This window comes from Schistocerca nitens, chromosome 1 (genome assembly GCF_023898315.1).
Source record: "Schistocerca nitens isolate TAMUIC-IGC-003100 chromosome 1, iqSchNite1.1, whole genome shotgun sequence".
NCBI classification, from domain to species: domain Eukaryota; kingdom Metazoa; phylum Arthropoda; class Insecta; order Orthoptera; family Acrididae; genus Schistocerca; species Schistocerca nitens.
The window spans coordinates 1300102188-1300129017 of NC_064614.1; the positions used below are offsets into that span (position 1 = coordinate 1300102188).

Below are 26830 nucleotides of genomic sequence, written 5' to 3' on the forward strand. Positions count from 1 at the left end.
GATGAGATAAAAGAAATTACTCAGATAGTTAAGGAAGACCAATAGTGATGGGGGACCGGAATTCGATAGTAGGGAAAGGAAGAGATGGAAAAATAGTAGGTGAGTATAGACTGGTGCAAAGATATGAACGAAGAAACCACCTGGTAGTTTTGCACAGGGCATAACTTGATCATTGCTAACATTTGGTTTAAGGATCATAAAAGAATGTTGTACATGTGGAAGAGAGCTGCAGACACTAGATGGTTTCCGATTGATTATATACATTACATTGAGCTGAGCATCAAAGATTGTACATTCATATGGAAGTGTAATCCTAAAGACATTGCCAGGGGAAACTACTGAACAGCCTTGCTCAGACCTATCAGTGTAAATAACTGTTAAATACATAAAAGGCTTGTTTAGAAATAAAATCTGGTGTACATTATTTTTTGCACTTCATCAAATTTAAAAACATTGGGCTCACTACTAGCCAGGGAGGACACTTGCTGCAAACCTACATTAAAACTTTCAGGACCAGCAAATCACGATCTGCGAGTCGCCCCTTTGCTCTAATGTCAAACAGTCTTATGGCTCTTCTGCTATTTAGACAAGAAGAGAAGAGACTGTAGGACTGACCATATGCATGTTGCACTGTGATGCTGAACCATATGGTTAGAAGCAGTTTCGCAGCCTTAGCTCAGAGGCTGGGTATAGGGCTTGTCCTGAAGGGTTCTGTTTTCATGAACAGAGTCAAAAGGTTTTTAAATACAATGGGTATTGAAAACAACATGCAATACATAGTCCACCCATGACCGAAAATGGCTGTGTAAAGTAACAACAGCAGAATCCATCTGGCCCCATCATCAGGCACTTGGGCACATTGATATGAGCAAAGCCCATTTTTGAAACTGAATGGTGTCCATCATTCACAATGCCAAACTGATTAAAAAAACGAAATATACAACTCTCATTTAGGCACACACATTTATCTGGCAAAAAATTTAAGTCTCTGGTTTAAGCTCCTCATCACAGCTTTCTTAGTACTGTTTAAGTTGTCAAGCAGACATTTTGAGATGGGGAGATGAATAAAAGACTGAAAAATCATTCAGAAAAATAGAGCAATGATTAGTGCTCCAGACTGTGGGCACCAAACTTTTGACAGCTATTACAGAAAGAATAACAAATTCCCCTGAGGGACACTATTACCCATGGTGTGTTGGTCCGAGTGTGCATTGCCAACTTTGAAACTGCCATCCTGGTAGGAAGAGTCAGACTATGAAAGGAAGACAATTCTGGATGTCCCATTCATACAGTTACTGGGTGACAGGAGGCCTTCATGTAGTGCCGTAGGCCTTTTTCAGAGAGGGGGGGAAAAAAAAATAAATAAATAAAAAAATAAAATTCCTATGAGGTGCTGCCTTCACAGACCAGTCTCTTGCATTACTACCTTAAAGAAATATTAGGTAATCAAATGTAGAATGGTACCCTCAGAAACCATACTAAAGGTGAATGGGAAATTTTCTGCTTTCTAGAATCCATATATTTTATCCAGCGTCTTCTCTATATATCTGGTAAATGCTACAGTACCATAACTACTTGAGATGGTGCAATTTTTCCCTAGTTTCAAAAGGAGGATCATGACTGATTCCCTCCAAGAATTAGATATTGTCCCTAAGATCAGATTCTGTCGACAGTGTAGCCTTTAAACACAGGCTTATGTGTAGCTCTGAAATCTCTCTCTCGTATGTGCAGGCACAAGGGTTTATCCCTTGTTAGAAACTTTACTTCTTCCACATGTGTTCTTAAACAGTTCTTATTCCATTGCAGTATAGGAGCCATTAATCAAAGCATATATTCTTTCGCAGTCTCGTTCTTTGTGACATGTTGGAAAGTGAACGGAGGAGTATGATGTCATCCAACTTTGTGAACACAGGTATGCAGTTCTATTTCAGTTATCTTTGTGAGTAAATACTAACCATCTCCTAATTAAAGGGCTTATGTTTCTTGGGTGTGGATTTTGCCTGTTATATCGTCTTTTTTTGTATAATATTGACCTCTTTTCTACCTCTACCATTGTGGTTGAAGTTGTTTTCAGTAGTTTAGTAATAGCCTCTGCCGAGTCTTTTTGCATTTGACATGCATTTGACACAGTTGTTTCTAGTTTGAAAGTTATTACGAAAGATTTGAATATTGGGAGGTTAATTATTGAAAAGATCTTTATAGCATTACACTGTGCCTCAGACTACTATCCAATTTAAGAGACCATTGGAATACCATAATGGTGCCACCTATTTTCAATTGCTGACGAGAGGATTAAAATTTACTAAGGATACAAAAGATATGCAGAACCTTGCTGCACAAAAACTAGGAATTATAGAGGAAGACAGAAAGGAGAAGTGTGGGATGGTTTTGGGAACCTGCAAAGAAATAGATTACAACAAACATATTGCAACATATTGTTTTATTAACACAGTAACATTAATAAATAATATTTACAAATTTTACAAACATAATTTCAACAGTTACAGCATTCCAGATGTCCTGGTGAGAAGCTGTGATAATCAGATCTGCAACAAAAAAAGCTTTCATGAGAAATCGCATCAATCTAACATCAATTTTTGTTTCATAAGAATCAGTAACAATGGTGCAACTTAGAATTGCCCACATACACAAAGAGAACATACTTTAATTTAGGACTTGAAATAAAAAAGTCTCTAAGTGTCATAATATGGAATGTTGAGATTTCGTGTCAAATGAGATCTACATGCCAAGCCCAATAATGTAGAAAAATCTGAAACTGACATGAATGAAAATGTAGTACTAAATGCAATCAACAGACTGTATGCAGTTAAACAGCCACAGCTGTTAACATATGAAAGGCACTATGTTCCGCAGACTTACTCCTTACTGTTAGATAAAAATGGTGGAGGCAGCAGAGGTTTGTAACATTTTGAGTGGAAACAAATAAAAAATTAAAGGAAAAGGTACTGTAGCAGCAAAAAGGAAAAAGCTGAAAACTGCACATATAAGTTAAAGTAATAAATGTATTTCTGCAAAAGCTCATCCAGCACAAGAGGTAAGTCTCAGTACTGATTGCTAACCTACATCATAACTTGACAACGTTTACTTTTGTGTTACCAAATGTATTGTTCCAGAAGATGTAAAGGACATGATACAGCAATCAAGACAAAGCCATTTATCGTAAGTAACATGAAGCCGTCTGACTTCTTAGATTTCAATAAAGCTACAGACCGCAAATATAAACACAGCAAATCTAAACATATCCAAAGTACATTAGCTATACTTGGACAAACAATAGCCTCATGTAGTTAAGACCAGCAGAAGCTTAAATGCAACTGAGGCCCAGGAAGATATCCCTATTTGGAGAAATGGCATATGAATATGGGATGTCAAGAAAATGCCACTACCTGCCTTGGATGTCACAAGCTGTATCTGTGTAGAAAAGAAGAAATATTTGATTGAAAAAATGCAGTAGCTGACAATGATGACATACAATGCTTTTGTAAAGGCAGAAAAAACTTTTACTATCTTTTTGCTGTCTATTGAACTATGGCACTTAGAGCTTTTCATTGCATGTCCACTTTCAGTAAGTTTTCCATACTGTTACAATACAATGTTTGTAATTTCCTTTGTAAATTAGATCCACACTATGCTTAACTTTTATTTAAAACACATTAGTAGTGCAATTATGACAATTATTGAGTATACTTAAAATTCATTTTACAAAAAAATCATCATTTTGGTAACACAGCCTTTTTTTTATTTCTATTCTTCAATTATTATTTTAATCTCATTTTTAAAAGATAATTTCATTCTTTCTCGACTGCTTGGTGGGCAAGTGGCATGATATGAATCCTAAGGTCTCGGTTTTAATCCCGAGTTAGTTCTAGGATTTCTTAGCATTTTTCACATTAAAAAATCATTGCCAAAGGTTAACTTGCACTGTGGTTCAGAGTACACGTTAAATTACAGCTCCCCCTACAACTGAGTAATCAGTTCAAAGGTCAGAAGACAGCTTTCCTTTATTTAAGATAATTTCATTTACAGCTAAATAGTTCCATTGGAATCTGACATCCATTAAACAAACTACTATTTATTGCTATCAATTCAAAATTGGTTATTAACTATAAAAAATAAAAGTTGTAACTATAATTAAAGAAGTAACTGCGTTATCTGAGAAAAATGAATAAATTAATGCATATAATAATATCTGAGGCACGGTATGTAGGAGAGACTTAATTTTAGTCTTTTGGGTGCAATGTAGAGTATCTACTTGCAGCATAATATGCATTACTTTACTATTTGAATATGATGCTAGGGAAAGGAAATAATCCCTTCACAATGCCTTGTTTAAGTGTTTGTTCTCACCCTAATATAATGCACCAACAAATTCGCTCAAACAGAAATAAATTATTCCTCAATTAATTGTATAAAATAATTTTTAGAGTTGTCAGTTCAGAATATCAGTGCATGCCAAGCAACCATTAATTTTTGAATGGCTTTCAATTAAAGGCCAAGTGTCACTGCCATAATTTAAATCTGGCAGTACACACTTTTCTTCTTTTTCCCCATTTATGAATAAGGAAACTTACTCTAGCTTTGCTGAGAATAGTTCTGGCAATGTTAAATTTCCTTTCCCAAACTCTTCTTTGAATTCTAAATTCCCCACTATCTTGATGAAGTCTAATGGAAGGTTTGGTATGGCTTCTATACTATTCAGTATACTGAAAAGTTAAACCAATGAATTGTTTCTTGAGAGCTGTTAGTACAAAGTTTAATAAAGCCAAGTCAAACGCTTTCCCCAAATTTATGAATCTAAGGCAATACTTTGTTCTACAATCTTTCTCATAGTCTGCAAATCCACTGGGTTGAGTCTCGGTCGGGCACACAGTTTTAATCTGCCAGGAAGTTTCACATGTAGTCTTCTTTGGTGACAACCGAAAACCAGTTGTCCTGGCTCAGGTTTCCAGCCTCCCAAGGTCTGTAGTTGCCTTGTTGTCATTATAATCATGATAGTCTGATCATTATAAGATCAGAGGAAGAGTAGAAGACTGCAAAGTCATCCACAAACAAAGAGCATTTTACAGGGCTCCTGACTGCAGAGGACTGACTGAGTGGTTGGTTGGTTGGTTTAAAAGAGGGCGGGCGGGGGAGGGGGGGGGGGGGGAGGAACCAAACTGCTAGGTCATTGGTCCCTTGTTCCGATTAAAATAATTCCACAAGGGTGGGAGTAAAATAATCGAGACATACAAAACATAGCTGGAAGAAACGAGAAAACCACAAAAATAATAAAATGGGCAACAAACACTAAAATGGACAAAATCGGACAGAAAACCACAGACACATGCAAGAAACATGTAGAAGAGATCAAAACAAGAGAGCAGATTACCATGGCTGGCTGACCGTGAGAATAAAAAGAAGCAGCCAGCCACTTTGCAGCACATTAAAACCTCCACCCTAAAAGCACTAGGGTGGAGGACACAGAGGGACAAAAGAGTTGCACTAAAACTTAGATCAAATGATAAAACCCACCCTCACAAATAACACGTAAAACAAAGCTGCTGTTGAAGCATTGTCGCCTAACAATAAAGGTAGGGTGCTGGGAAAATTAAAAGTCCACTGCAGAGCAGCTAAAAGTGGGCAGTCCAGTAAGAGGTGGATGACCGTCATTTATGAGCCACAGCGACACTGAGATGGGTCCTCGTGACAGGTGAGGTAACCATGCATTAGCCAAATATGGCCAGCGGACCCGGCAGAGGACAACTGATTCCCTGCGAGAGGATCGCACATTAAGGTATTCAGATGATTAGCCACATTATATGGAACTAAATTCAAGTTTAACCCACCATTACTATGAGTCTCTCTCCTTAATGACATGCAGTTTGTTGTGTGTACTGTTATGCCATTCCATCTCCCAAAGCCGAAAAACCCTGCGGCGTAAGACAGAACGCAGATCAATTTCAGAGATGCCCATCCCCAGAAGCTGTTTCCACATAGCCTGGTTTGCCAGCCTGTCAGCAAGTTCGTTGGCTGGGATTCCGACGTGTCCTGGGGTCCACACAAACACCACCGAACGACGGGACCGTTCCAGGGCACATAATGGACTCCTGAATGGACGTTACCAAAGGATGGCGAGGGTAGCACTGGTCGATAGCTTGTAGGCTGCTCAAGGAGTCAGTACATAGGAGAAATGACTCATCAGGGCATTAGCAGATGTGCTCAAGAGCACGAAACATGGCTGCCAGCTCTGCAGTGAAAACACTGCAGCCATCTGATAAGGAGTGCTGTTCAATATGTCCCTCAAGAACATATGCGAAGTCTATGTGATCATCAGCCGTCGAGCCGGTGGTGTAAACCATTTCAGGGCCCCACTACATGTCAAAAATCTAGAGGAACTGATAGCGGAGAACCGCAGGTTTAACGGACTCCTTAGGGCCATGCGAAAGGTACAGAATAATCTGTGGCCTAGGTGTACACCATAGAGGTGTACGTGAATGGACCTCAAGGACAGGTGATAACAGGAAGTACTCTTAGTTCAGACAGAAGGGACCGCACGCGAACCGCAATCGTAAGCCCTGACCTGGGCCGCCGATGTGGGAGAAGAACCACCGTGGTTGGGAAAAGAAGATGGTAATTCGGATGTGCAGGAGGACTACGAACATGTGCAACATAAATGGGGAGCAGTTGTGCACACCTAACCTTCAATGGAGGGCCTCAAGCCTCCACCAGGACACTGGTCACTGGACCCGTTCTAAAAGCTCTCGTCGCTAGGCGAACACCACTGTGGTGCACTGGGTCGAGCAGACGCAACCCTGAGGGCACCGCCGAACTGTAAACCAGACTCTCATAGTCAAGGCGGGATTGAGCAAGAGCTCTGCTGTAGAGCTGCAGCAGCTCAGAGCGATCTGCACCCCAGTTGATGCTGCCAGCAGTTCCATCCACTTAAGATGATGAAGGTGAGGCAGCGAACTCAATCAGGCATCGAAAACCAGTCCTAAGAATCGATATGTCTCCACTACAGTGAGTGGATCATCATTAAGGTAAGTTCTGATTCTGGATGAATGGCGCGATGCCAACAGAAATGTATGACACACGACTTTGCGGCAAAAAACTGGAGACCGTGAGCTAGAGTCCATGACTGCGCCTTGTGAATGGCTCCCTGTAGGCGTCGCTAAGCAACACACAGGATGTCGTGTGGATATATGGGAGAGGGCCAAGACTGCAGACCGAGAGATCAATGGCCAAATATGTGCCACGTGCCACACCAAAATGTGTAGGGGCACCTGTATTTAAGAGGCAGAGGTTGAGTTGTGACAGTAAATTTTCAACCTCCCTACCTCAGCCAGTAAGCACGGTGCCACCCCACAAGGGGTCATGCGCATTAAAATCTCCCAAAAGTAAGAAAGGTTTAGGGAGTTGATCAATTACTGCAGCCAATAAGTTCAGGGGTCCTGCACTGTCTGGAGGAAGATATACATTGCAGGCAGTTATTTCCTGTGTCATCCTAATCCTGACAGCCACAGCTTTAAGAGGGGGTTTGAAGGGACACAGGTTCACTACATACTGAGTTCAGGACATAGACACAAACTCCACCTGACACACTATTCTAGTCGCCATGGTTCCTGTAATATCCCTTACAGCGGCAGACGGCAGGGGTCTGCACTGCAAGGGAACCAGGATTCCTGGAGAGCAAAGCAGAAAGCAGGTGTAAAGGTTAACAGTTGCCGTAGCTCAGCCAGGTGATGGAAAATTCGCCACAATTCCACTGGAGGATTGTGTGATCGTTAGACTGGGAAGGCATGAAAGAATCAATGAGGCAGTCTACGCCTCAGGGACTCCTGGTGCCACCAGATAGTATCTGTGCGATAGACATCCATTGTGTCTGAGGGCCCACTGAGATATATGTCCTCAGCAGAGGCCAGAATCTACATCTACATCCATACTCCGCAAGCCACCCGACGGTGTGTGGCGGAGGGTACCCTGAGTACCTCTATCGGTTCTCCCTTCTATTCCAGTTTCGTATTGTTCGTGGAAAGAAGGATTGTCGGTATGCTTCTGTGTGGGCTCTAATCTCTCTGATTTTATCCTTATGGTCTCTTCGCGAGATATACGTAGGAGGGAGCAATATACTGCTTGACTCTTCGGTGAAGGCATGTTCTCGAAACTTTAACAAAAGCTCGTACCGAGCTACTGAGCGTCTCTCCTGCAGAGTCTTCCACTGGAGTTTATCTATCATCTCCATAACGCTTTCGCGATTATTAAATGATCCTGTAACGAAGCGCGCTGCTCTCCGTTGGATCTTCTCTATCTCTTCTATCAATCCTATCTGTTACGGATCCCACACTGTTGAGCAGTATTCAAGCAGTGGGCGAACAAGCGTACTGTAACCTACTTCCTTTGTTTTCGGATTGCATTTCCTTAGGATTCTTCCAATGAATCTCAGTCTGGCATCCGCTTTACCGACGATCAACTTTATATGATCATTCCATTTTAAATCACTCCTAATGCGTACTCCCAGATAATTTATGGAATTAACTGCTTCCAGTTGCTGACCTGCTATTTTGTAGCTAAATGATAAGGGATCTATCTTTCTATGTATTCGCAGCACATTACACTTGTCTACATTGAGACTCAATTGCCACTCCCTGCACCATGTGTCTATCGCTGCAGATCCTCCTGCATCTCAGTACAATTTTCCATTGTTACAACCTCTCGATACACCACAGCATCATCTGCAAAAAGCCTCAGTGAACTTCCGATGTCATCCACCAGGTCATGTATATTGTGAATAGCAACGGTTCTACGACACTCCCCTGCAGCACAGCTGAAATCACTCTTACTTCGGAAGACTTCTCTCCATTGAGAATGACATGCTGCGTTCTGTTATCTAGGAACTCTTCAATCCAATCACACAATTGCTCTGATAGTCCATATGCTCTTACTTTGTTCATTAAACGACTGTGGGGAACTGTATCTAACGCCTTGCGGAAGTCAAGAAACACGGCATCTACCTGTGAACCTGTGTCTATGGCCCTCTGAGTCTCGTGGATGAATAGCGCGAGCTGGGTTTCATACAATCGTCTTTTTCGAAACCCATACTGATTCCTACAGAGTAGATTTCTAGTCTCCAGAAAAGTCATTATACTCGAACATAATATGTGTTCCAAAATTCTACAACTGATCGACGTTAGAGATATTGGTCTATAGTTCTGCACATCTGTTCAACGTCCCTTCTTGAAAACGGGGATGACCTGTGCCCTTTTCCAATCCTTTGGAACGCTACGCTCTTCTAGAGACCTACGGTACACCGCTGCAGGAAGAGGGCCAAGTTCCTTCGCGTACTCTGTGTAAAATCGAACTGGTATCCCAACAGGTCCAGCGGCCTTTCCTCTTTTGAGCGATTTTAATTGTTTCTCTATCCCTGTGTCGTCTATTTCGATATCTACCATTTTGTCATCTGTGCGACAATCGAACTACAGTCCAGTCTTCCTCTGTGAAACAGCTTTGGAAAAAGACATTTATTAATTCGGCCTTTAGTCTGTCATCCTCTGTTTCAGTACCATTTTGGTCACAGAGTGTCGGGACATTTTGTTTTGATCCACCTACCGCTTTGACATTAGACCAGAATTTCTTAGGATTTTCTGCCAAGTCAGTACATAGAACTTTACTTTCGAATTCATTGAACGCCTCTCGCATAGCCCTCCTCACACTACATTTCGCTTCGCGTAATTTTTGTTTGTCTGCAAGGCTTTGGCTATGTTTATGTTTGCTGTGAATTTCCCTTTGCTTCCGCAGCACTTTTGTAACTTGGTTGTTGTACCACGGTGGCTCTTTTCCATCTCTTACGATCTTGCTTGGCACATACTCATCTAACGCATATTGTACGATGGTTTTGAACTTTGTCCACTGATCCTCAACACCATCTGTACTTGGGACAAAACTTTTGTGTTGAGCCGTCAGGTACTCTGAAATCTGCTTTTTGTCACTTTTGCTAAACAGAAAAATCTTCCTACCTTTTTTAATATTTCTATTTACGGCTGAAATCATCGATGCCGTAACCGCTTTATGATCGCTGATTCCCTGTTCTGCGTTAACTGTTTCAAATACTTCGGGTCTGTTTGTCACCAGAAGGTCTAATATGTTATCGCCACGAGTCGGTTCTCTGTTTAACTGCTCAAGGTAGTTTTCAGATAAAGCACTTTAAAAAATTTCACTGGATTCTTTGTCCCTGCCACCCATTATGAACGTTTGAGTCTCCCAGTCTATATCTGGCAAATTAAAATCTCCACCCAGAACTATAACATGGTGGGGAAATCTACTCGAAATATTATCCAAATTATCCTTCAGGTGCTCAGCCACAACAGCTGCTGAGCCAGGGGGCCTATAGAGACATCCAATTACCATGTCTGGGCCTGCTTTAACCGTGACCTTCACCCAAATTATTTCACATTTCGGATCTCCGTCAATTTCCTTCGATACTATTGCACTTCTTATCGCTATAAACACACCTCCCCCTTCACTGTGCAGCCTGTCTCTGCGGTATACATTCCAATCTGAGTTTAGGATTTCATTACTGTTTACGTCTGGTTTCCGCCAACTTTCTGTCCCTAGTACTATATGGGCGTTGTGACCGTTTATTAATGAGAGCAGTTCTGGGACCTTTCTATAGACGCTCCTGCAGTTTACTATTACCACACTAATATTGCTATTCCCTGTTGCATTTTGCCTACTCCTACCTTGCTGCGTCTCAGGAGGCGTCTTGTCGGGCCTAGGGAGGGAATTCTCTAACCTAAAAAACCCACATGTGCACTCCACACGTACTCCGCTACCCTTGAGGCCGCTTCCGGCGTGTAGTGCACTCCTGACCTATTCAGGGGGACCCTACATTTCTCCACCAGATAGCGGAGGTTGAGAAATTTGCACGCCAGATCTCCGCAGAATCGTCTGAGCCTCTGGTTTAAGCCTTCCACTCGGCTCCAAACCAGAGGACTGCGATCGGTTCTGGGAACGATACTACAAATAGTTAGCTCTGATTCCACCCCGCGAGCGAGGCTTTCCGCCTTCACCAATTCCGCCAACCGCCTGTACGAACTGAGGGTGACCTCTGAACCCAGACGGCAGGAATCATTGGTGCCGACATGAGCAACAATTTGCAGTCGGGTGCACCCAGTGCTCTCTATCGCCGCCAGCAGGGCCTCCTACACATCTCGGTTGAGACCCCCCGGCAAGCAGACAGAGTGAACACTGGCCTTCTTCCCCGACCTTTCCGTTATTTCCCTAAGGGGCTCCATCACCTGCCTTTTTCTTTCTTTCTGCAGAATCTTGCAGTCTGGCGAGCAAGGCAAATGGTGCTCTCCGCAGTTGACACAGATGGGAGGCAGGGCACAGAGAGTATTGGGATGTGAAGGACGTCCACAATTCTGACGGGTGACGCTGGAAGTACAGCAGGAACACACATGGCCAAACTTCCAGCACTTAAAGCACCGCATCAGGGGAGGGATATATGGCTTTATGTCACAGCAGTAGACCACCACGTTGACCTTCTTGGGTAATGTGTCACCCTTGAAGGCCAAGACAAAGGCACTGGTGGCATCCTGATTATCCTTCGGACCCCCCCCCCCCCCCCCTGTGGATGCTCCATACGAAATGGACATCTCGCTGCTCTAAATTGGTGCGCAGCTCATCGTCCATACTGCAAAAGCAGTCCTTGTGAAAAATGATACCCTGGACCATATTTCAGCTCTTATGGGGAGTGATGGAAGGAAAACCATCCCCCAGCTTGTCACAGGCGAGTAGTGCCCGTGACTGGGTAGAGGATGCTGTTTTGATCACGATCGACCCTGATCACATTTTGGACAAACCCTCCACCTCCTCAAACTTGTCCTCTAAATGCTCCACAGAAAACTGAGGTTTCATTGACAAGAAAGATTCCCCATCAACTCTCGTACATACGAGGTACCGGGGTGAATAAAATTCGCTGCCATCCTTAGCCTGGCGTTCCTCCCACGGTGTGGCCACCTGGCACGATGACCATTGCTGGGAGTCCCGATGCCCCAGTGTGAAGGGCACCTACTCTTTGGCATACATGGGGAGTTAACGGTGCAGGCATCAGCAGAGCGATCCTTGTGTGGTCGTGGGGCTACGACCAACAGGGTACATGGCGGCCCCACCGCAACGGACTGGCAACTGTGCTGGATATCAGATACAAATGAGCTAAGTAGTCCAACATCGTCGACAGCGCAGAATGTGGTACTGCACAGAGGATGGAGGAAATCGCACCCAGGAGGGTGACCTCACCCAAAAACTGGAGAATGAGCGAAAGTTTAGACCCGCGTCGACGAAGGATGCAAGAGGTCTCAGCACATGATGGACACTATGCACCATGTAAGACACCCTCCCAAAACTGGCTCGCTCTTTGGGAAAATTTTAAAAAATGGAGGTCAAACCCTACAGGGGACCATCACATAAAGGCCGAAACGTGAGACATTCTTTTTAGTCGCCTCTTACGAAGAGGAAATGCCACTTATAGCAATGGCAAACAATGTGACACTGAGGACACTGCCTTGGGGGACCCCATTCTCCTGAACACAGCAGTCAGACAAGGCATCACCAATGTGATATCGAAAATACCGGTCCTCGATTAGATAAGAAGTGGCAGGCATCCACGTAGTCCCCATTCATGAAGTTGGTGAAGGATGTTGTACCTCCAAGTAGTGTCATATGCTTTTCCCAGGTCAAAGACACACACAAACCAAAGAGTTCCTGCGTAAAAATGACTCCTGTATCGCCATCTACAGTAGAATTAAGTTGTCAAGAATGGAGTGGAAGGCCTGAAACCACACTGGAAGTGGTTCAGGTGACTTCGGGATTTGAGCACCCACATGAGGCAGTGGTTGACCATGTGTTCAAGAGTCTTACCCATACAACTGGTAAGGGCTACATTCCAGTAACTGTTAGGGGTGCTACAGTCCTTGCCTGGTTTTCCAGAATGGAATTAACACTTTGCCATCCGCACGTCTCCCGCAAATTTATTCGCTTGGCGCCGGCAGCACTAATTCGAATTACTTAGCTTGTCACCAGCTGCTTGTCTCCTTTCCGTTGATGACAAGCTTCAAATACATTGACTTTTGCATGCTTTAATTTTTCTGAAAATCCTCTATAATGCAATATTGTTCCACAAATTCGAATTTTCTTTTCAAGTAACTTCTCTGCAAGCTCTACACTGTTATAATAATCATCCATGTAGAGGTGATGCCACTTTCCATAAGAAAGTGTCAATAGTTCCATCACTGCTTTTGCTAAAGGTTGTCCAATGTCGGAATATATCTCGACTAAGGAAACGTGTCCCATACTCTAATCACACAGCATCCGAATTAGTATACCATATTGCGTAATTTTCGACAGATTGTAAACTTTAAAATTTAACTGTCCATGCCATGATGTCATTCCTTCATCAATTGATATGTTTTGACTTAGATTAAATGTTTCTTTTAACTTTTTGGAAAAATAATCAATTACGAATTGCACTTGGAAAAGCCGGTCAGCATTATTTGGTTTATTGTTGTTGTCGGAAAAATGTAAAAATGATAATATTTGTCTGAACAAGTTGTGGGACATCGTTTTGCGAAATATCTGTGCGTCTGTCTACGGATTCTTTGACCAGTAATCAGCAATCCTTGCTTTTTTTCCAACTCCCATAAGGATAGCAAGCCCAAACCATTTCCTAAGTTTGGGTCCTGTAATGTCAACAAATTTGGCATTTTTTTTAAATCCAGTTTCCTTCTATTGCAATTTTGACTGTAATACTTGTTGGTTTCGTTGCTAATATATTCAAATAGATCGTTCCCAATATATAATTCTATGATATCCACGACGCTCTGTATCTTTGGGAAATATGTGTGGACCCGGAGATCCTTCAAGATTATTATTGGTCCTCCGTAAATCATAGTCTCTCTTCTTTGTCTGATTCATCCGAATCAGTTGGCAACTGTAGTGTTCACTGAATTCTTCTTGGACGTATTTCTTCTTGGACGTATTTCACTATCTCCCAACGATTCTGCTTCACTTTCATTTTTTTGATATCTAATGTCTTCTTCCCAATCGGCCAAGTCTCATCCGGAACGTAAGACAAGACATCCACTCATTCATTGTAAATAATCGTATCGTCTCTTTTGTCTACCATGATGAAAGTGCACAAGTACTTATAAAAACAAAAAAACTTGTTCATGTGTGTAACTTATTGTTAACTAAACAAAACATCAACAGAATGAAAAAGATGCTAAAGTGCTGTCAGTGGCCACTGCACGATAATATGCTCACGACACCACTGTGCACACAATACCATTGTCGTGTTGCCGGCCACTGACCGCTATTTTGCACACGATACCACTGTGGTGTCACCAGTCGGCAAAGTGTTAATATTGCCTCATTCCAAGTTGTGGGGTACTGTCCATAAAACCAGATCTGATTGAAACAAGATGCGAGCTGTCCTTTCGATTCAGGGCACAAGATGACCGGAACACGGCATAATGGATCTGATCAGGCCCTGGAGCAGTGTATCTGGCAGCTATCTCCCTCCCACATGGAGAACGGAAGGTTGTAGACTTCCTCATTATGCGAGAAGAAATTTAACTTCTTCATCTCTGCAGTCCTATGGAACACCTGAAAAAGCAGGAGCTCGTCTGGATGACGTAGTAACAGTAAAGAAGTGTTCAGCTAAAACCTGAGTCATGTCTTCTGGTGTGTCCACCAGGACCCCTTACTTAACAAGGCCATAAGGGGAGGTGTACTGCTCTTGCCTGAAATCCATCTTATTGGTTACCAAACTTGCACAGTGGAAGTGAACCGATTAATGGAAGCCACTAATTCCCTCCAGGAAACCCTCTTCCATTCTGTTATCACTCACCTCACATGTGTCTCAGAGATCTGAAGGCGTGAAGGTTTTCTGTAGTTGGATAGTATCTGAAGTTCTGCAGAGTTGTTCGTCTGGCCCTGACTGCCTATCAACAGTCATCATCCCACCAAGGTATACGCTGTCTGAGGTGGTTACTAGACTCTGCGGCAGCCCATTGGATCTCACAAGTGATACGGGCCACTGTCTCCTGTGCAAAATCCTTTTGTTCAAAAATAGCCAGTCAACTGTACTAAAACCAATTTGCCCTTTGTATCATCCATCTACGTGGTCTCCTGTCAACCACCATCCTAGTCAGCAGACGGATCCATACTGGGAAGTGGTCACTAGAATGTAAATCTGGAACCATTTCCCATTCAACTGAGTCTGCAATAGCTGGGAAACAAAAACAAAGATCAAAGGCTGAAAAAGACCCTGTGGCTGTGGAAAAGTATGTCATCTGATCCACATTCAGAAGGCAGACATTCTCAGAATGGATGAGCTGCTCGATCATCCGACCCCTGGAGCAAGTGGTAGCCAAGCCTCATAGCACATTGTGTGCACTGAAGTTCCCCACAAGGAGGAATGAGTGTGGGAGTGCCTGGAAGAGTTCTACTTGTGCGTCTGCATCCAAAGCATCATTAGGGGAAAGGTACAGAGAACACACTGTGATATTAAAGGGTGTGAGAACTTTCACAGCAACTGCTTGCATGGTCAGGGTAAGAGGGACACGAGAGGAGTGGCATCTGTCCTCAATGAAAACAGCCACTCCACCTTTAGCCCTGTCTCCACTTGTATTGTCCTTCCTGTATGGGTGATAACCCCGTAATGCGTTTCTTGTAAGCAGGTACAGAATGGTTTCTCCTGGACCAGGAGCTGTAATTCTTCCAAACGTGAGCGATATCCATTCAGATTCCACTGCAATATAGAAGTCCCTGTGGAAGCCGTGCTTTAGTGATCATTGTTCTTTCCTTTTTCCCTAGGAGGCAGGCATTTACCAGGAGATTAGGGGGAATGTTAGCCGGTTCCCTGCTCTCCAGTTCCTCTGATTGGAAGTCCATATCCTCAAGAGCATAGTCCCATCAGAGAGGGAGAGAGCTTGCCGATCCAGAGGTTTAATTACCGCTTTCTTGGACTTTGATCTACTTTTCAAAGGACATTTCTCTTTACTAATGAGAGGAGATGGTTGGCTGGGTTGTGGGGATGGCTTAGTTGGCTTCTGATGTTTGGTAGTGGTATGTGGCTTAGGTGGTACGCCCACTGCTGACAGCTTCCAAATTACTTCAGTTTCAAGTGGAGCATTTCCCCCACAGGTACACCGACAAGTGCACGTGCTCGTACTTGAATCTGTGGTTTGAGTGTGTGTGGAGGCATCATACTTGGCAACCCTAGAGCAAAAGAAATGGCGAGAATCAGAGGTTGCATAGCTTTGAAAGCTTTTTAGCTTCACCATAGGTTACGCGTCTCTTTACTTTCAACTCCTGAATTTTCCTTTCCTTGTAAACCTCACACTTTCTTCTGCTCTGGATGATTCCCGGAGCAATTTACACATTTCGAAGAAAGTTTACAAGAATTGCCTGATTCGTGAACTGAGCCTCCACAACTGCCACATATAGCCCTCCCATTACATCCCATAGTGGTATGGCAAAATCTCGTGACATTTGTAGCATCACATTGGGTTAGGAACAAATGGGTGAACCTTAACATGTATATAACCTGAAAGGATATGACCAGGTAATTCCAGACTACTAAATGTTAGAATAAATGTTGTTGATTTTTCCAATTTGCCATTGACTCTCCTCATATAGTTCTGCACTTCTGTGATACCCACATTTTTCCATTCTTCATGTAACTACCTGGGGTCCACCTCCATTATATCAGAGCAGGTAACCACACCCTTACTAAAGTTGAGGGTATTATGTAACTCAGACTCGAGTGCGCCTAAGGCCTGAATTAGAAGTTTCAACCAGAAGTGTCTCATTACAAAGTCGTTTCACACTTTTTAGAGACCCAACAATACCTCCCAATGCCTTGTGAATAGTGTTCACTTGATTGCAATGAAAGTGTTGTGGCACACTAATGTCCTGTTACTATGTTTCTGAGACTTCTTTTCAGGAGAACTGACCAACCGAGCTCTCTTTGAAGAGTGGGTGTACGCACTGCCTGACGGCACACCCATCCTATTAGGAGTAGTAGTTTGACGAGATCATTCCATAGAGATCTCACGAGATGCTAGGAAAACAACTGAGGCAGAGCCCTGCATGCCTGAGGAAGCCTTAAACAACTCTGTGTGTGTGTGTGTGTGTGTGTGTGTGTGTGTGTGTGTGTGTGTGTGTGTGTGTGTGTGCTCCCCAGAGGTTGCCTGCTAGAGAGAGTTTTATCTCAACAGCCATTCACCTCATCAGCGCGTAGTACACCTTGAAATTGAAGGATTTTTTATAGAGATGTGTTCGTTCCTCGTGGTCCAGGCGGTGAAGCCACGACCGCTGTTCTCCGAAACACAACATTCCACTGCTGCGCCATCCCCAGAGCTTATGGTGACAGAGGGCTGGTGGCCTTACCAGTCTCCAACTCAGGAATCCTAGGGTCGCCAAGCCCATACTCAGCAAACGAATGCTGAGCCCCCGAGGGGAGCCTTGCACGGAAGTGAAACTTTGACAACAAATGGTTTAGACAAGAAGAGAGTAGGTGTTCTTGAAATGTGGTGCTGCACATCAAATAACTAACAAACTGAATAGGGGATTTAAAAAAATACACAACGGAGTAAAAAAAGCACTGGTTGACAGCACACAACTTAAGGCATCAAGGACTAATCAATCACGTAATGGAAGGAAATAAGGTGGGGAAATTTGTAAAGGGACATCAACATTTGAGTACAGTAAGGAGGCTCACATGTATGCAGGTTGCAGTAGTTAAGCAGAGATGTACATTCTTACTTTCCCTATGAACATCTACGATTTTGAATTTTCTGCCAGATGTCTACCAGCAATCTGCTAGACAAATTTTGCACCAGGAAATGGAATTCCATTCTGAACCACATAGATAACTGCTTTTATCTGCATTAGCAGTTGTTGATTGCACAACTCTTAAATTCACTTTTGTTAATAACTACAATTTCTATTAGGAAGTAAATCAACTGTGACATAAGTGAAAGAATCTGCTGAAGAGTTATGTTCAGTACATTCAGTTATCAACTTTAAACAAAATTCTCACTGCTCACTTATTTAGAATAAGTAATTTTCTGGCCTTAGCTGCATTGTCCCAGAATATAATGCTGTATGGAAGTATGAAATGAAAGTATCCAAACAATCCCATCTGCAAGGCAACACAATGTGAAAGGTTTCCACAACTAAAACAGGCAAAGCTGCACTGAATTTTTCATTGATTTAGCAATGGTTAGTGCCACCTCCATTTATTACCCATTTGCACGTCTATGACCTTCATGCATTAAATATAGAATCTTATCCAATGTATGCCTATTTTTATGTTTGGAATTTTAAGATATAAGGCTACGCTGTTCGTTGTGAAATAGTTGTAAACCTGTTTCATTATTATCCTGACTGGTAGGGATATGTCTGGACCATTTAAGAGCATACTTCTGGCTTTTGAAGAGTCTTCCAATACCCCCAGAAAAATCATGTATGCATGTAAGCAGTCCACACTGTGGGACATCATCATATTTAATCTTTCTCCATTGCATTTGGTCTTCTTCTCTGAATAGGAAATGGTTGTAACACCATACCATCAGTTTTCCAGGTGTAATTTTATGACCTGAACATCAGTCACATGAAACAACACATGACAACCTGATTGCTGTTAATCAAGGCAATCGTGTGGGTGCAGTACTTCTTGACTTACAAACTGTATCTGACTCACTATCACACTAACACTAACACTTACAAACTAAGCACAATCATATGAACTACCTAATGAAATTTGTGACTGGATTAAGTGTTCCTGAGTGAGGAAGATGCAGTATGTTATTTCAGAGGCAGAGTCACTGACAGATACAGAAGTACCTCCAAGCAGGCCACAGAGAAGTGAGTTGGTATTCTTTTTCTTCATGTTGCATTTACATGACCTAGAGGACAATATAAATAACAACTTCAGACTTTTAGCAAATTATGCAATTATCTATAATAAATTACTAACCTGAAAAGAAGGACAGCAGAAATACATTTCAGAGTGGTGGAAAGACTGACAACTTGCTTTAAATACTCAGAAATGTAAAATTTTGGAAACTCAAAAAGCAAAGTAACATAGTATAGAAACATAGTAGCCTATGACTACAATATCAATAAGTCAAATATGGAATCAGTAAAATCACACAAATACCTGGGTGTAACAATCTGTGAGGATATGAAATGAAACACGCGCATAGGCCCAGCCGTAGGTAAAGCAGGTGGCACACTTCTGTTCATTGGTAGAATGCTAAAGAAATGCAATCTATCTATACAAGGAGGTTGCTTAAAAAGCACCTGTGCATCTTGGAACACTGTTCAAATGTGTGGGACTCTTAACAAATAGGATTAATAGCCTTACTGAATGTAGACAAAGAAAGGTGGCACTGGCCCATCCTGAATCCCACACCCTACCATGATCATGATACAATGGCAACAGTACCAGCGGAAAAAGACAAGAAAAGGGAAACAAAACTGCACTTAAGACCAGACAAAACATGGGGAAAAGGTGTGGAGAACCTGGTCACTGTAGAGGCAACACCAAGGCCTCCATAATCAACACCAATGCTAATTAAGGGACTCCAATTCCAGAGGAACTTAAATCTGAGAGGTCAGGTCGGAGGGTATATTTAGTGTGAAGGGCCAAAAGGTGGGGCCAGTCCAGCAAGATATTTGATCATGGTCAGGGGGGCAGGTCCCCACAGCTACAAAGTGTGTGTGTGTGGGGGGGGGGGGGGGGGGCGCTTCATTGCAGAGTAAAAATCATGTGTCCACCCTGTATGGACAATACAAATATGGCACGAGTCCTATCAGGAAGGGCAAAGAGAAGGAAGTTTATTATACAGTGAGGTAGCACCCAAGAGTGTGTCAAGGAGAGCTGAGGGTAGATTAACCCCCCCCCTCCCCCCTTCAGCCAGACGAACAGCAAGTTCATTAGCCGGCGTACTTAAGTGACCAGTAACCCTGAGGAAATCCACCGAACAAGCAGCACTGCCAAGATCAGCAGGAAGATCGTGGATGGTAGAGACCAAGGTGTGGCAGGAAAAATACTGAGTGATAGCCTGAGGGCCACACAATGAGTCCATAGATAACAAAACTCAGGTGATGGAAGACCGTTTAATAAAACAGAGGGCCCAATAGATGGCCATATATTCTGCAGTAAACATCCCACATGTGGCAGGCAAGAGATGGTGTTCCGTGCCAACAGATGATGATAAGGCATATTCCACACGATTGGTGGATTTACAGCTATCAGTGTAAGAAACAATGGCAGCCTGAAAATCCTGTAAGATCATTCGGAACAAACAATAGAACACCACTGGAGTGATTGAGACATTGGGACCCTAAGGAGATTCAGCTGAATCTGGGGCCAACCAAGGGGTGGTGCTCAGTAGAGAATGTGGGGAAGATGACAAGGATGGGAGATGGAAATCATGGCAGAGAGAAGCAAGGTGGAGCCCAACCAGTAAACCCACTCAAGGGCAAGCAGCAGGGGAGCGATGGCGCAAAGTAACGAAAAGAATAGAATAGGAGGGGCAAGCAGGGGAAGAGCGGATGGTGACGGCACAGGATATCAGGAGCTGGGACTGCCAGACTGAAAAGGGAGGGATTCCAGTGTCAACCAGAAGATTACTGACAGGACTAGGGCAAAAGGCACCTGTGGCTAAACGGATTTCACGATGGTAAAGTAGGTGCAAGAGGAGCACCGTAGAAGGGACAGCTGATCCAGAAACCATAGTCCAGATGAGATAGAACTAATGCTTAATAAAGTGGAGAAGGTTCGAACGATACGCACCCCAAGAGGTGTGGGCAAGAAAGCAAAGAACATTGAATTTACGAAAACAGCCAACTGTCAGATGACAGATATGGGGCAATGACGTAAACTAGAAGTCTGAAAAAATGGAACTAGGGGCTCAGTCAGGTGTTGGGCATCGACACAGAGCTCCAGATCGAGATGGACCGTAGTATAGGGGCAGAAATGCACTGTCCTAGACTTAAGAGGAAACAACTGCAAACCAAGGGATAGTAACCATATGGAAGCATGCCAGACAGTGTCCTCTAAATGTCGTTCCGCAGAGGCTGCTGAGTTGATGCTAGCCCAAATACAGAAATCATCCACATACAGAGCAGAGGGCACAAGTCCACCAACAGTGATGATAAAAAGGCAAGACACTTAATATGGAGCCCTGTGGAATGCCATTCTTCTGGGTCTGCAGAGAGCTGAGAATGGTGCCAACCTGAACTCCGAATGACTGGTGGGACAGGAACTGGCGAATAAAAATTAGGAGGAGGTCCCAAAGGCCCCATTTGTGGAGCATAATGAGGATGTGATTGTGCCTAGCTGTGTTGTGCACCTTAAGATGATCTATGAGAACTGTGACAAGATGGCGGTAACAAGAGAATGCCTGCAAAACTAAGGTTTCTAATCGAAGCAGATGATCAATCTGAGACCATCCATCCTAAAAGCTGCACTGGTCAGAAGATAGAAGTCCCGAGATTCAAGGTCCCAATTGAGCCAACGCGCCACCATCCATCCTAGTAATGTGCAGGGGACATTGGTCAGGGTAACTGGCCAGTAACTCAGGTATGATGGATCCTCTCCACTGAGAGGGAAAAATGCCTTGGAGCCTAATACAAATAAACAACTGGAGGAGATACTGCAGTTGCGGACTGAGGTGTTGAAGCAATTGGCTATGGATGTAATCGAAGCTAAAGAGCCACATGAGGTACTAAAATGACTAGGGGCACAGTCATTAAGAAGGCACACGTCATGTTGTTGCGGTCTTCAGTCCTGAGACTGGTTTGATGCAGCTCTCCATGCTACTCTATCCTGTGCAAGCTTCTTCATCTCCCAGTACCTACTGCAACCTACATCCTTCTGAATCTGCTTACTGTATTCATCTCTTGGTCTCCCTCTACGATTTTTACCCTCCACGCTGCTCTCCAATACTAAATTTGTGATCCCTTGATGCCTCAGAACATGTCCTACCAACCGATCCCGTCTTCTGATCAAGTTGTGCCACAAACTTCTCTTCTCCCCAATCCTATTCAGTACTTCCTCATTAGTTATGTGATCTACCCATCTAATCTTCAGCATTCTTCTGTAGCACCACATTTCGAAAGCTTCTATTCTCTTCTTGTCCAAACTATTTATCGTCCATGTTTCACTTCCATACATGGCTACACTCCATACAAATACTTTCAGAAATGACTTCCTGACACTTAAATCTGTACTCGATGTTAACAAATTTCTCTTCTTCAGAAACGCTTTCCTTGCCATTGCCAGTCTACATTTTATATCCTCTCTACTTCGACCATCATCAGTTATTTTGCTCCCCAAATAGCGAAACTCCTTTACTACTTTAAGTGTCTCATTTCCTAATCTAATTCCATCAGCATCACCCGACTTAATTCGACTACATTCCATTATCCTCGTTTTGCTTTTGTTGATGTTCATCTTATATCCTCCTTTCAAGACACTGTCCATTCCATTCAACTGCTCTTCCAAGTCTTTTGCTGTCTCTGACAGAATTACAATGTCATCGGCAAACCTCAAAGTTTTTATTTCTTCTCCATGGATTTTAATACCTACTCCGAATTTTTCTTTTGTTTCCTTTACTGCTTGCTCAATATACAGATTGAATAACATCGGGGAGAGGCTACAACCCTGTCTTACTCCCTTCCCAACCACTGCTTCCCTTTCATGTCCCTCGATTCTTATAACTGCCATCTGGTTTCTGTACAAATTGTAAATAGCCTTTCGCTCCCTGTATTTTACCCCTGCCACCTTTAGAATTTGAAAGAGAGTATTCCAGTCAACATTGTCAAAAGCTTTCTCTAAGTCTACAAATGCTAGAAATGGTCTGCAAGAAATTGGTCAATGAGAAGTTTCTGACTAGATGAAAAAGCACTGCCCCACAATGGGTAATGGACATTAAAATACCCGAGGAGGAGGAAGGGACGAGGGAGTTGCTGAAGGAGGACTGTTAGGGCAGCAGGCACAGGTGACCTCTCAGGAGGGAGATAGAGATTGCACACCATGACTGCAGAGTCCAAGTGGACCTGAATGGCAACTGCTTCTAATGTGGTATGAAGTGGGATCCATGTACTAACAATGTCCGTATCGACCAGTGTGCAACCCATGGAGTGGGTATAGGCCTACCTGGTTCTGACAATGCACAAAAACTATGAAGGGTCAATGAGTGAGTACCAGTAAAATAATATTCCTGGAGAGCGATACAAGCTGCCAAACAAAAGGAAAATGAGCATTGCAACTCTGGAAGGTGATGGTAGTATCCAATACCATTCCATTGAGCAAGCACAGAGCAGGTATCCAAATGGGAGGTGAACAAGCTGTAGCCAATCACGCTGCAGGGTCACCGTCCGTCATCAGCGAGGATGGGGTGACATCCAGAAATAAGAGGTTAGACTCAGGTTGCAAGGGGGGGAGAGAGCATCTCTGGAGGCACTGTGGGCCTTGTCTTGGGGCTTGTGCGTTTTTTTTTTTCTCTCTTTGACACGTCAAGGAAGGCAGGGCATGGAGGGAGGGACCAAGGAGGAGGGGGTGGAGGTGGGAAGATGAGAGAGAGAGAGAGAGAGAGAGAGAGAGAGAGAGAGAGAGAGAGAGAGAGAGAGAGAGAGAGAGATTTGGCTTCTGCAAGATCTGGGACTGAAAGAGAGTGATTAAGCATGGGGTGCACAGACTGTGTGTCATGTGGCTGAGCTGTGGTAGCAGGTTTGTGGCCTGAGAGATGGCAGGGGAAAGGGTCCTGGGAGGAAGCTCCACCACTGAAGGGCAATGAAGGGGGACACGTCTTCTGCTGGAGAGGCACTCAGAAGAGGAGGGGGGATGCGGGAACCGCAGAGGAGGGGAGTGTAGAAGGGTACGGAACTGGGGTACTAACAGGGAGGAGGGGTAAAGGATATAATGCTGGCAAAGGTAGAAGTCATCAGCACAGGCTGAAGGCGATCACATTTCTGATGAGCGTCAATGTAAGATAAATGATCAAGGGACTTCTGTACTTTCTTTTCATGATGGTCATGACACTTAAAACATACAGGCATCGGAACACAAGAGCTCCCCTCATGGAGTGGGTGTCCAGATTCACTGCATAAAGGATCCGCTGAACATCGGGACGGAATGTACCTGAAACACAAGCTCCAAAAACACCTCATGGGTGGTGAGAAATATGATTTACCATCACACCGGTAACACACAACCTTGACCTTCTCCAGAAAGGTATCTCTCTCTCAAATGCCAGAATAAAGGTGCCAGTGTCAGAGTAGTTGTCCTTTTGACCTTTCTGTACATGTGGAACAAAATGACTGCACAGTAGTTCCTCATCAGTCCCTATGAAAACTGACTCCCTGAACGATATTCAAAGACTGGTAAGCTTTAATGGACACCGTACATCGCCAAGATGATCAAAAGCACAAGGTGCTGTAGATTGGTTGGCAGAAATAGTTTTGATCAACAGTGAACCTGAGTGCATCTTACTGAGATACTCCACTTCACCAAACATTTCTTTGATATTTTCCACAAAAAATAACAGCTTTGTGGCAGTTTACACGTCCACATTCATCCTAGAACGGACCAGGTAGCAGGGAAATGTGTTTAACCCCAAGCCGGTGAGCCTGGTCCTCCTCCTAGAGTGTAGCCAGAGAAAGAAAGGCAGCACGGTTGTAAGGACCAGCATTAAGTGATCCATTACCAACTGAAGAGACAGCCATATAAGAATGGCCAGTTTTTTGTAGCTTGACACATTTCATATGCACAGCATCCACCCTGAAACCAATCAATCCGATCAGGGGCTCCTCCATGGGTATCATCAAGCTACAGCAAGGGCTGTCTAGCACAGCAGCCATTGCTGGTAGTTCCAATGTCCCAGAATGACACGCCTAGGTATACATGGGGAGGCAACAGCTCAGATGTCAAGTGTGACCCTCCATTGTCAGGGGCTCAGCCAGGGGTTACATAAGCTTGTGACATGGTGGGGTGGATGGGGCTATTGAGGGGAAAGAAAGGGGGGAGAGGAATCCACACTGTGGATGGGAAGGTGTTCTTCCCAAAAAGACTCACACAATGGAGATAAAATTTAGAAGTGGACATTAAACGCAAAAGGGGGACCAAAAATGCTAAAAAGGAAATATGAAAAAGAAAGGCAAGGTGAACAAAATCATAAGGAATACAGAAAACCAGATGGTCTGCCACACTGACATAAGTAAGAACACAGAGAGGAGGAAGGAAGGAGCAGAGACGAAGGAAGGAGCAGAGAGGAAGGCATGAGGATGGGGAGGGAGGGGCATGGGAAAGGAAATGCATCCTGGGAAGAAAGAATGGGCTGCAATAGCTCTGGCCCCCATGGGTGCCTCACACAAAGTCGTGAAAGAACTGCAAGCCCCCTGGGGGGAGGGGGCTGGAATCCGAGCTAACAGTTAAAGAAATATGCCAGCTATCCTGGAAAGGCCTACTTACAGAGTTTCAAGAACCATTATTACATGAGGAATCTAAGAATATACTAGTCTAACAGGTATCATTCTTTTAGGAATTTTCACAATGGCTTGCAGAATATTGATGTAGACAAAGTTCAAAGACCTTGGCAGGATCACAGAATATGCAAAAGGGGTAATTTTTTCTTGTTTAGCTCCACCAGAACTGAGTTTCTGTGATCATACTTCTCTCTCTTTATTTATCAGTATGAAAAGGACAGATTGCCACTCATCATGTAGAGGAGGCACCGAGTGCCAGACAGGCACAATAAAAAATAAATAAATAAAAAAAAAGACTTCTAGATATCTTTCAGCTATCGAATTCTCTCTCTCACACACACACATTCATCTCCATCATCTCCAGTTCCTAAGATCCAACTGCAACAGTCTGAGGTGAGCAGCAATCTTTGCTGGTGTACGCATTGGGAATACAGAGGAGGCATAGCAGGGTTGGTCTGGGGAAGGTGCTACATCCTCCCACAACCACCTGCTCCAATCCCGTCACAGGCATCAAAGGCATGGCCACCTGTGAAAGCAGCCATTTTATCTACAAACTTACTTGCAAGCACTGTGCCATATTCTATTTCAGCGTGACAACAAGCTGCCTATCCATATGAATGGCCACTGCCAATTATGGCAGAGAGACAGCTGACAACCCAGTAGCTGGACATGCCTGACATGTTGTACCTGCCTTCAACAACTGCTTCACAGCCTGTGCCATTTGGATTCTTCCTACCAACCTTTCTGAATTGTGCAGACTGGAACTCCCCTGCAACATATACTTTTGCTCCCCAGCCTACACTAGTATCTGTCTAATGTATATACGAAGACAGTAACTTGTTCTCGAAAGAACAGTTACTGTTGATGACCGTGCAGCTTTTCCCTAGAATAAATGATGATTAATTGACAACCTCGGCTACCGATAGGTGTTGTTGATACACCTCGATGTGGACAGCTGAAAATGTGTGCCTCGACCGGGACTCGAACCCGGGATCTCCTGCTTACATGGCAGATGCTCTATCCATCTGAGCCACCGAGGACACAGATGAATAGCGTGACTGCAGGGACTTATCCCTTGCACGCTTCCCGTGAGACTCACATTCCCAACTGTCCCCACCATGTCCTTGCACACTCCCATAGGCAGCACTACCATATTCCCCCATACCTCCCACTTCCTATCCCACAACTCCTCTATACCCTCACTACTCACCTCAGCCACAGATCACTGCTCATCTCAGACATAGTCACAGTTGGACCTTAGCATCCAGAA

General features: G+C 43.7%; 1 long non-coding RNA gene across 1 annotated transcript; it reads right to left on the reverse strand.

The window, feature by feature from the left end:
* Positions 1-2423: 2423 nt before the first annotated feature.
* On the reverse strand, positions 2424-18967 carry LOC126240002 (uncharacterized). The gene is made up of 2 exons (XR_007545362.1): positions 18817-18967; positions 2424-2546 (listed from the first exon to the last, which is right to left on the reverse strand). It is a non-coding gene; the product is annotated as an uncharacterized LOC126240002 (long non-coding RNA).
* Positions 18968-26830: the final 7863 nt, after the last annotated feature.